This window comes from Cicer arietinum, chromosome 4, assembly GCF_000331145.2.
Source record: "Cicer arietinum cultivar CDC Frontier isolate Library 1 chromosome 4, Cicar.CDCFrontier_v2.0, whole genome shotgun sequence".
Lineage (NCBI taxonomy): Eukaryota > Viridiplantae > Streptophyta > Magnoliopsida > Fabales > Fabaceae > Cicer > Cicer arietinum.
The window spans coordinates 40,122,845-40,134,262 of NC_021163.2; the positions used below are offsets into that span (position 1 = coordinate 40,122,845).

Genomic DNA, 11,418 nt, shown 5'->3' on the forward strand with positions numbered 1-11,418 from the left:
TATCCTTATGTCAGTATCACCAGCCTTTAACATGTTTCAGGTAAATGAGTTATGTCATATTATGTGGTAAACAATAAATATCCAAACTATCAAGTTACTTGGACTAAGTATTATATACATGCCTCAATCATATTCTTCCTCATTTGAAATGCTGAAATTCCAAGTAGTGAAGTACAATCCTGGTCCCACATAAGGAAGTTACAAAAGCAATTATCGTGGAAAACTTCAATGATCATTTTGTAGCTGTTTTATGTTGTTAGTATTGATACCAATAAGTATTTGATATAAGGACTCTAATATTGATTTATAAATTCTGATAAATTAAGGTTGAATATTGAACTACTCTTATGGGCTATTTGCTTTTAGTTTGCGAACAAATTCATATCCTTATACAACGGTTAAGAGAAAACCTTTCATATAGTAACACTAACCCTTAATAATATACAAATTGTTTCTAATTTATTCCATATGCATATAAGTTAGAAAATTGTAACTATTTAGTTTTACTTTGATTGGACCTTATATTTTGAATTATGAAGAACAAATGAAATTACATACTTCTAAAATATAAAAAACACCACCTATTAAAGTTTGATGTACCTTGGAATTGGTTCGTCAACTTGAACACCACATTTACATTGATAATTTGTAATCCATTCTTTAGCTTTGACTGTGCAATTAGTGCAACCAAGATAAAACCAACTGAATTTGTTTGGCACAACCTTTGACAAAGTTGCCACAGTGACACAACTCATTTTCTAAAAAAAAATATTGTAATTAAAAAAATTGTAACAATTAAATAATGTATATATCTACATAAAAATAGTGTTATGAAATTATAGTTACATGTCCAATAGCCTTGATTTGGCGAAGAGTTTTAGCTTGAGCATTGTACATAAACTTCTCTTGTGAAGTGTACTGAGATAAATATGTGATTTGAGTTTGTAGTTGACTGCCCTGAATGTAGTTATCGATATCATCTATTGCAGGTTACCTGCATTCATTGAAAATTGACTACTTAATAGAAAAAAAAATACTTATAAACAAAACTGTTAACTGAAGGTGAGTGGTCGACATCATTAAAATCGCTTGACCTCTAATCAGGCTAATCATAACTGCAATATTTGGAAGACACTTGTAAAGAGTTGGTCAACTTATTGATTTCTGAATTCCTTGATTTGGTGTGTGTTTTCATAGATAAGAAGTTTAGTTCCACTCCATGCATTAGTGATTGTGGGTTCGTTGTTTCTTGCCATATAGAAGTAATTAATTAACAGCTACATTTATGTATATTGTAACAAACGAAATATTTTATTAAATAATTAGTACTTGTGTTGAATTAATAATACCTTATGGAGGCTTGACCCGTGCATGGTGGAAGATTATAATGATGGGACCAGAGTTGGGGCGAGCATTAACAGAATTGAGGAATTGTGTACCATAAGCCTCCCATAGGGAGCAAGTAATGATGTTTCTGGTGATCAAATGAATAATATCATTTGAAACATGCTTTGTATATTATATTAATTAAATGTAAATATTGTTGTTATCTGATATCTTTGATTTTGACGGTGACACAAATTTTTGTTGTTGATGATGTTGAAGTTGAAGAAATGACCTCATCCACTACCCCAATAATATCTATAAATAAAAAAGATAAGTTATCTATTAAAACACGAAAAAATATAAAAACACATATATATTATTCAATTAAAAAAAAGAAAAAAAGAATTGATAGTATTACCAATTAAGTTGTTATGAGGGTTCTTCCCATTCAAAATGGTGCTAAAAGATACAAAATGATACTGAGTCGGTGGGATTTCAGGGAGATCAATCTCTTCTTCAAAAGTAGCCGAATTGAAAACAATTTTGAATTCATGGAGGCAATATTTGAACTGGAAAGTACTTGGAAAAACTGAAAAGTTATGGATGATGTATGTTTGATTCTCTTTGAGTTTGCCCCTCCATTTAACCGAATCATGTTGTTGTATAACAACATGTATTTGATCCGCCTTTTAATAACAACATGTATATGATCAGGCTTTTAATAACAAATCATTTATAAAATGAGATACTAACCAATAGAATGAAGATATTTGTTAACCAAACATAAATAAAAAGTTAAAATGTAGACCTGTTGATCCATCAAAATAACTTCATCGTGCACATTCCCATTTTTACTAACAACAGTGAAGTAATTTGTTACCCTAACTGCTATTTTCCAAGTTTCATTTGAGGTGTTAATGTCCTTCAATGGTGTTGCATTTCTTGTCTGTGAACCAATGCAAATTTTATTAACATAAATTGAAAATTAATCATTTATTTCAGATTGTAATATATCTCTGAAGATGAAATACAAAAGATTTGAAACTTAAAGAGCCAAGAAAACATAAAGAAGTTGAAAATGCAATTCCAGTTTGTAATAACATTTAGAAGTACAAACAAAAAACCTAAAAAAAATGCAAAAGAATATGAAATGAGACAGATTACTAAGAATAATTTAAAGAACTAAGAAATAATATTTTTAAAATAGATACAAAAAAAAAAAACCAAAATATTAACCAATAATATTATATGAATAAAATAAAATACCTAACAGACCTTCAAAAATAATAATAATAATAATACACCATAGTCCAAGCAGTAAGAATAAAAGCACTTAAATAAGATTGAAAGAAAATCTTAATGTGATATATCTCATCCTAGAAGGAGCAATTTGAATAAGGAAGAATATTGGTTTCACATTGTCAATATAATTTGAATTTATTAATCATAAAATAAAATAAAAAAGGGAATTCTATTTCCCGCGGCGGTAGAAGAGAAGCAGTATGTTAATGTTGTGAGAGTTGAAGAAAGACATTGGAAGATTCGAGAAACAATGATATTGATTGATAGTGATTTGATAAATGTTATCTGTCTTTTTTTTTTTTTTTGTATTTGGTTTCGATTCAACATTATATATTAAGTTAGTTTGAATAAGCAACAAAGAAAGCACTTGAGACCATTAAGGAAACCGCAACCAACATTAGCGCCTCTACCAAATCTGGCTTGGAGAAGACCAAAGCCACCGTTTAAAAATAATATTGTTTGTGATTATTGGAATTTACTCTCATCAATGTTAATTTTGGAAATTTATGAATCTTATTTGAGAAAAAATTTGTTGAATAATGATTGAGTTAATTTGTGATTGATGTGAGAGGAAAACGTGTAGTTAACGTTTCTAGTGGGAAACCGGTATCGGTGAACTGACACTGATTTTTCCATTCTCTTTCTTTCATCATTTGAATATAGTATATTAAATACTAATATTATATATATTTTGCAGTTCCAAATAGAAACAACAATCATTGAAATTGAACGAAAGAGAAGTTTAGTTGCAATTATAGGAAACAACACTCATAGAAGGAAGAATTGAAAATTAGAATAAGTTTAAAGGATGAAGTGATAAACCTTTACCAGACTTGTATCACAGATTGTGGCAATCCCTTTTTTATGGTGTTCTATTTGCGATTTACTTCTTTTTGCCTTGCAGAAATGTTGAAGTGTTGCAGTATGTAAACCATAAATATTTTAAAATGACATAAATTTGTAGAAGTTGAGTTATTTGAAGAAGTTGGGTTATGTGAAGAAAGTTAGAGTAAGTTACAATTGTGATCCTAAAATTTTTGCAAAGATTAAATTTATGAAGAACAAAATTATATTTTTGGTATCGTTGAGAATTCTTATAGTGTATTGTAGATATCTATTTATTTATTTTTTTCTCAATAACATTTAGAACGATAAGATTTATCCTTTTAAGTTAAAAGGAAGACTTTATGCTATATAAAAATATTTATATTTATCTCTTCTAATAATATTTATTTATTTATTAAGACTTATAGAGAAGTTATATATATATATATATATATATATATATATATATATAATAAACTTTTCTATAATCTAACATGCCATTCTTAGTCCTAATAAATAAAAGGATAAATTATATTTTTAATTCTTTAATTTATTTTTAAGTTTCATTTTATTCTCTTAATTTTGTTTATTTTATTTTGATTTCATAAATTATAAATATAGACATTTTGATCTTTTAAGTCAGAATATTAAATATTATTAGAAAGGATTAAAGTGTAAAATATTTGTAACTGAGAATAAATTATTTAATGTATATACTTTAAGAGATTAAAATAAAATGAAAATAATTTAAAAAAATAAAGTGTTCAACATTTATAATATAAAGAATCAAAATAAAATAAAAAAATCAAACTTAAGAGATTAAAAGTGAAATTTAAAAATAATTTTAAGAGATTAAAAAATAATTTAACCTAAATAAATAGTGACATATCATTAATTTAAATGAAATAAAATATGGAAACCATCCTATGTTTCTTTTAATTTTTATAATTAATCCTTTTTTTATACTTGAATTGAATAAGAAAAATATTCATTGAACACTTATAGAGTGTTACATTTTGAGAAATTACGAAAATAATGTGATAAAAAAAGATTAAAAAAAGATAAAGTATTGAATGAGTATATAAAAATTTAAGATCTATATATTTATTATTAAAAAAAATGTTGCTCCAACGTGGTAGCCGCAAAAGCCATATCCATGTACACTATGACAAAGACCTTCACCCTCTTATCAGTATCGGCTGAAAATATATTATCATCTGCCGTGGAGTATCACTCTATCACCTACAACATATGGAGTCAATATTTGTGATTCGACGATACCGACATGTTGTTGCCAAGTTTTGATTGATTTTTCCACATTTGAAAGTGCATTAACAAATTTAGCATGCGCACAAAACCAGTGTTACATGTGTTAGAATACTCATTACCACATACAAAAACAAATTGTTCAGTAGATAGATTGAAATTCAGCCCACCAGAGACAAAAGAAATTTCAATTTGTCAAAGACATAACATATATGTAACTAAAAAGAAACTAATTTTAACAAATGCATAATAAACTCATTTTTAAGAGGAAAAAACAGTTTATTCGTTGAGACTCAAACTAATACAGAGTTTAAGTTATCATTCGTTTATAAATTGAATATTCAAATTCATTTTTATAAAGTTGAATAGCGATGAGTCTTTTAAATATGTTTGTCTATTGATGGTCAATGTCCACAAATTTGATGGCCAAAATACCTTTATAAACATAGTCTCTTATAAAATATTATTTAATCTCTATATATTTTACTCTAAAGTGTAAAATAAGATTTTTGGTTAAACAAATAGTCTCTTATTAATTTTATATTTTTCTTGCTGATGTTTAATCCATAGCAGTTGTGTGCTACAACTTGCTATTATGTTTCTACAATTGATAGAGAAATTGTTCATTTATCTTTTGCTTGACCAATAGATCAAATTGCAACTTTCATTGGTTTTTTTTTTTTCTTTTAATTTTGTCTCTAGCATAGTTAGCAACGCACTAACCTATTAATTTGTACTCAAGAGATTTCTTAAAAAGCAGACCAAGATTAGTAATACCATTTAAATACCTAAAAATTCTCTTAATAATAGTTAAAGGGTTAGACATAAATTGTGCACACATACATTGAACAAAATATCAAGTCTAGAAGTAGTGAGATACAGAAGAGAGTGACACGCTCCGTGTCATTTAAAAAAAAATAATATAATTCTTTCTATATCACTTCTATCCATCTCATTTTTTTCCACCTCACATTTTCCCCTCTTCTTCTCCTTTTTCTTCTCTCCCTCTCGGCCAAGACAACCCCTCCCCCATTTTTTTTTTTGTTTTTTTTCTTCTTTCCTTCTCATTGCTTCTTCTCACTTCACAATACTTAAACCCTCAACCCTTAGAAGGAATTTAATATCCCCAAGAGCATAATTTCTCATACTCCTACAAATTCTCTTGGTTAGGATTTTGGGTTACGGTTTGTGCTCTAAGGAAGGAGAAGTGTACCCATCTCTTGAGAGTTGTTTATTGAGACTCTTTGAGGTAAATACACAACTCTAATGCTAGTATGAATATCTAGAAAAATGTAGTTTTGGTTAAAAATCTTATTTTGTGCTTAGAGTAGATTTAAATGATTTTTATGGTTTCCTAGAGTTAGCTAAACTTTAGAATAATTTTTCTAAAGTCTGAGAGTATTTTTTACACAGATTTTTGAGATGAGGTCCTGCCTGCTATTCTGAGAGTTGTTGGAGAACAAACTTAGGCGATTCTCCATAGTTATGAGTTGACGACGGTCATCGACATATATTTTTTTTATAATGCTATAATTATTATTTTAGAAATTATTTATTTAAAAATTTGGGGAACACAACCTTTGAAATTCATCTCGATTTCGTCATTTATTTATTTCAATGGTCTTTGGTATATAATATGTTATTAGTTTGATTTATGTACGAGTCAAAAGTATTTAAATATTGAATTGTTATGCGATTGAATATGTTTTCCAGGAATTACGATGAAATGAGAGATGATTTTAAATACGTGTTTTGGGAAATCGTTGTTATAATTATGAAATTGTTAACGACGGTGGGTGTACCTAGTTACCTCATTTTGATTAGGGAGAGTTACCCGTTAGATGAAGTCGCCCCTGTGAGAAATGTCATCCATAGGGGGAGAGGGCTAACAACGAGATGTAAGCTCCATAATTGATGCGTGATAATGCGTTGTGGGATTGAAAGGAGAGGGTTATCCGTTAGATGGAACCATTCCTAAGGGAAAGACCACCCTTAGGAGGAAAGGGATATCAATGAGATGAAGTCGCCTCTTAGTTCTCAAGAAATTATATTTTTATTTGTTTGATTTTTATGATGATTTTAAGGTTGTTCATTTTGATTTCGCTTCGTTATTAATTGGATTTTTAATATTTCTATCCAAACGACTAAATTATAAGTTTAATAATTTTATACGTGTATATTTTAATTGAGAATTATCTAGATTTTTAAGTAATATTGTTTAACATAATTGCCACCAGATTGTAAAACAAATATTCGTGTTTTTTTTGTATTTTCCTTCTAGTTGATGGTGGTTGTTGTCTCCTCACTAAGTCTTTGTGACTTACCCCTTCATGTTGTTTATTTTTTTTTAGATTCGCAAGCAGCTGAGTAGCAAGCTATTAGTAGATTCAAGTTTCGATCATATTTGTTTTGGTAGGCCTCTTTGATGGAGGACCTTTTCTTTTTGTAAAGTCTATTGAGTCATGATATAATTTGCAGCTATTTTGATTTTAGAAAGTCTTTTGGGAGATGTACTGAATATTTAGATTATGCTATTTTGATTATGATTGAATTGAGAGTTTAAACATGTAGTATAAAATTTTGAAAACGTTGAAATTATAAAGGATATTCTGTCTAAATTTCGAGAAAATTTATATATATTTTTTTGAAATGGTGAGTGAGAACGATTTAGTTGCTTAATGGTTAACTTAGTTGATAGGCTTGCCAGGCTAGGAGTATAGCTTGTGTGCTAATCATGATATTTAGTTTTTGGGTCGTGACAAAGTTGTTATTAGAGCTAGGTCGTACGTCCTAATAGCTGTAAACATAGGGTGATAATTGATTCTTGTCTGTAAATTGTGTACCTGAGCACAACTTACTTGCAAGAGGCTATTAACACTTTATGAGAGTCTCATCTGTTGTCTGAATCGTTGTTTAAATTCATCATCACTACCTTTCCACATTTTCTTGTCGTCTTGTTCAATTTTTTATCAATGTTCTTTGATTATGTGACAATTCCACCCAAGACTAGGAATCCTACCATAAGGGAAATTGCCGATGAGTCAATTGCCCAAGCCCAAGGCGCTCGCCAACGAGATCGTGTTTCAGTTCGTGCTCGAAATAGGCGTAGAGCTAATGTTGGTGGACGTGGCTTGGATGCCGATGTCGAGGTACCTAGGAGGAGGCGCGAAAATCTAGCAATGGAAGAGTTTGTTGTTGGTATGTAGGGATTACAACAGGTTGTGCAACAACTTGTTGGGGTTGTCGCCGGACAACAACAAAAGGATGATCAAAGACATGAAAATCCCAATAGGCAACAAGAGGTTCAACAAGTTAAGCATCAAACGACTGCTGCAATGAGGGGTATTGAGGTTACTTTACCAGACTTCATGAAGCTTAAACCCCCTACTTTTTATGGGTCTAGTGCGACTGAGGACCCACAATAATTTATTGATAGTCTAGAGCGACTTTGGAGAGCATTGGGTTGTTCTGAGGTAAGAGTAGTGAAATTGACATTATTTTAGCTAATAGGTGTGGCATGTGATTGGTTTGATATAGTGTCACATCGTAGACAAATTGGGTCACCTTCGTTAGCATGGAGAGAGTTATCTCAGTTGTTCATGGCTCATTTTCTTCTGGAGAGTGTTAGAGATGGATTAGCTCATGAGTTTGAGCGATTGGAGCAAACAGAGGGTATAACAGTTTCAGAGTATAGTGCTCGTTTTACACAGCTCTCTAGACACGCTCCTTACCCTATCACTGAGGAGATGTGTGTCAAAAGGTTCAATAGAGGATTGAGGGATTACTTATTTAGATATGTGGTTGGGTCGAATTGTTCTACTTTTGCTGAGGTTTTGAGTTTGGCCTTTCAGATTGAGCAACGATAGAAGGAAAAAGGAGGTAATAGACAAGATTCACAGAAGAAACAAATGATTGAAGGATCTTACAGTAACTATCTGAATCGTATTGGTGGATCTATGTTTGGTTATCAGGGGCATAAAAGACTCATGTCTCAAAGAGGTGATCATAGTGGGCAGTCTTATAGGACAGTGCAGAGTCGAAGATCAGATTCTGGAGCAGCATCACCATCCACTTTCCCCCCCAGAGATATTATGGTGTTTCAGCGACACGATGTTCCATTTGTGGTAGATTTCTTTAAAAACGAATGGAGTCAAATAGATAGTTCCACAAAATTTTGGAAACTAGTTTAGAATGTGTTCAGACTACAATTATAAGACTCATATATATTAAAAAATCTTCATTTTCTCTCTTTAATAAAATACTCTTTATATTTTTATTATTTTTATATATAGTAATATTAAAATAAAATAATTGTACTATAAATAGATAGATAAAATATTTTTTTATATGTCTTAACACAAAATAGACGTAGACCCAAACTTAAATAAAGCATTTGACATAGGTCAGATTTAATTTTTGTAAGTAGACCTAGTCTATTAAACCAATGTTCGACTCAACCAGACTTATTATCACTCCTAATAATAAAATGGAATTAAAATATGATGTCATATAAAATTAAATTATTTACGATGTTATGTTAAATATAAAAAATATTTAATTTCATTAATATATTGGATGCAGTTGTTTCATAGTGTCTAGAAAAATCATTTTGTTAAAAAAAAATATTTTTGGCTGAAAATAGTAGATTCTCATGTTTGTCTCGTGCCATGGATGAGATAGAAAGATGACACAAAAGTGAAAAATAACTTAATCCACTAACGAGAGAAGATGATGTAATTACTCTTACTTTTTTTGGAAAATCTGAAATTGTCTTCTATCAATTTTTACTAGGATTTTTCTCTATTAGGTTTCATTCAGAATTTTCTCCTTCATTGTGGGATGTTTTTCTCCTCCTCTGTGACCAATTTTAATAAACATAAATCAAAAAATTATTTTTAAATAAATCTTTAAAAAATAATATCTAAATTTTTTAAACTAAAATAATTTATTTAAAGTTAAACAAACACACCATTAACTTGTAAATCTATTAAAAAATACATATTTAAAATGTTAATATGAATTAAACTATAAAATAAACTAATAGACAATAGATTCAACATATTCTTACCTCTACCTTCCACACATAGTCCAGTGAAACCGCTCAATCCGGTCTCGAATGGGTTTCGAAGCTTCGAGAGTCGCAGAAGCATCAAGGTTAACGCAATTAGCAAATTTGACATCAATCAAATCCTTCGAAGCAAGCAAATCATAGTCCTTAACGCTTTTTCAGTAACAAGCTTGCAGCCCTGAAGCTCAAACCTCACCAACCGTGAAAACACTCTGGCAATCTCAATTAACCCCATGTCATCAAGGTCAACGCAGCTACTAACAGACAAGGATTGAAGCCAATGGCAAAGGGAAATTCCGTCAAGTTGTGACCCAATTGTTAAGAAAATCCCTATAAACTGACCAAACTTAACATCCCTCAGATTGGGACACTTTGAACTTAACTTCTCCAAAGCAAAACTACTCTCAGTGACATTTTTACAAACATCTAGAACCAACTATTCCAAAAGGGGAAGCCAAGAGTGTTGATCTAAATATTTTTTTTTTTTATATATGTTTTAACGACAATAAATATTATGAATAAATGTTAAGTTTTATTAATGATAATCTAATGACGATTGCACTCGGGTTTTATTTAAGCAAAATGAATCACATAAGTGGACAAATAAAAAATCATTCACATCAACAAATACATAAATATCTACTCAATTATAAAAAAAATTAAAGTAACTTAAAAATATTATTTCATGGAGATATTAGAAGGTAATCTTCAAAACAAGTTTATGAACTTATGAGAATCAAACAAGTCAAAAATTGTCTCAAGAATCAAATGCAACAAGTGTTCAGAACGTTAGGAACCAAAAAATAAGAATAGTGATCAAAATGATCATTTGATACCTTAGAAAATATGTCTAATGGATGTATTATAAATTCAAACATATATGAAAATAAATAAAGAAGTCAAAGAACATTTTTATAAAATAATCTCAAAAGAAATATATCATAAACTATATCAATCATTCAAGAGAATGATTATTGCATCTTCAAGATAACATCTTTATGAAAAAACTGTCCAATATATTCATACTTATATTAAAGTTTCTCAGTGATACTTGAAGGACAAAACACAACATGTGTAACACCAAGAAAAATTGTAGGAAGTATTGATCCAACAAAAGATTTATCCTTTCATATAGAAGACATCATTCTCAATTTTTATGAAAGAATGTTCTCATGATAAACAAGTTTATTGCACTCAAAAATATTCATATTAGTTCAATAATATGACAAGAATCAACTTTGGAGAAGAAATCATTTCAAGATTGAGTCTTTTATTAAGTTATTTGTTAAAAGAGCGATAGAAGAACATTCACCAGAATATTTTGGTTGTCAATTAAAGAACAATTGACAATAGGGATCTTTTTGAAAGGGCAAGATGCAGTAAATCAATTGGCATTTCACACATGAGTTTTCCAATATTTAATGAGCAATTAAAAGTCAAAATTTGAAGGTCTACTTGAAAAAACAAAACATGTTCAATGATACCTAAATTGATGACGAAATTATTGCAGAACATTGTAGTTCATTATGGTTGTCTTAAATAAAAGACAAAAGACAAATGAATCAGTTTTTGGATCACTAAAATCTTGTTCTAAATTGAAATAATTCGCACATGGGTTACCGAAAAGTAAT

General features: G+C 29.6%; 1 long non-coding RNA gene across 1 annotated transcript; it reads right to left on the reverse strand.

The window, feature by feature from the left end:
- Positions 1-440: 440 nt before the first annotated feature.
- Positions 441-10,247, reverse strand: LOC105853031 (uncharacterized). Its single transcript, XR_012162661.1, has 6 exons — positions 9,788-10,247; positions 2,135-2,272; positions 1,745-2,012; positions 1,350-1,641; positions 847-994; positions 441-758 (listed from the first exon to the last, which is right to left on the reverse strand). It is a non-coding gene; the product is annotated as an uncharacterized lncRNA (long non-coding RNA).
- Between the last annotated feature and the right edge of the window lie 1,171 nt (positions 10,248-11,418).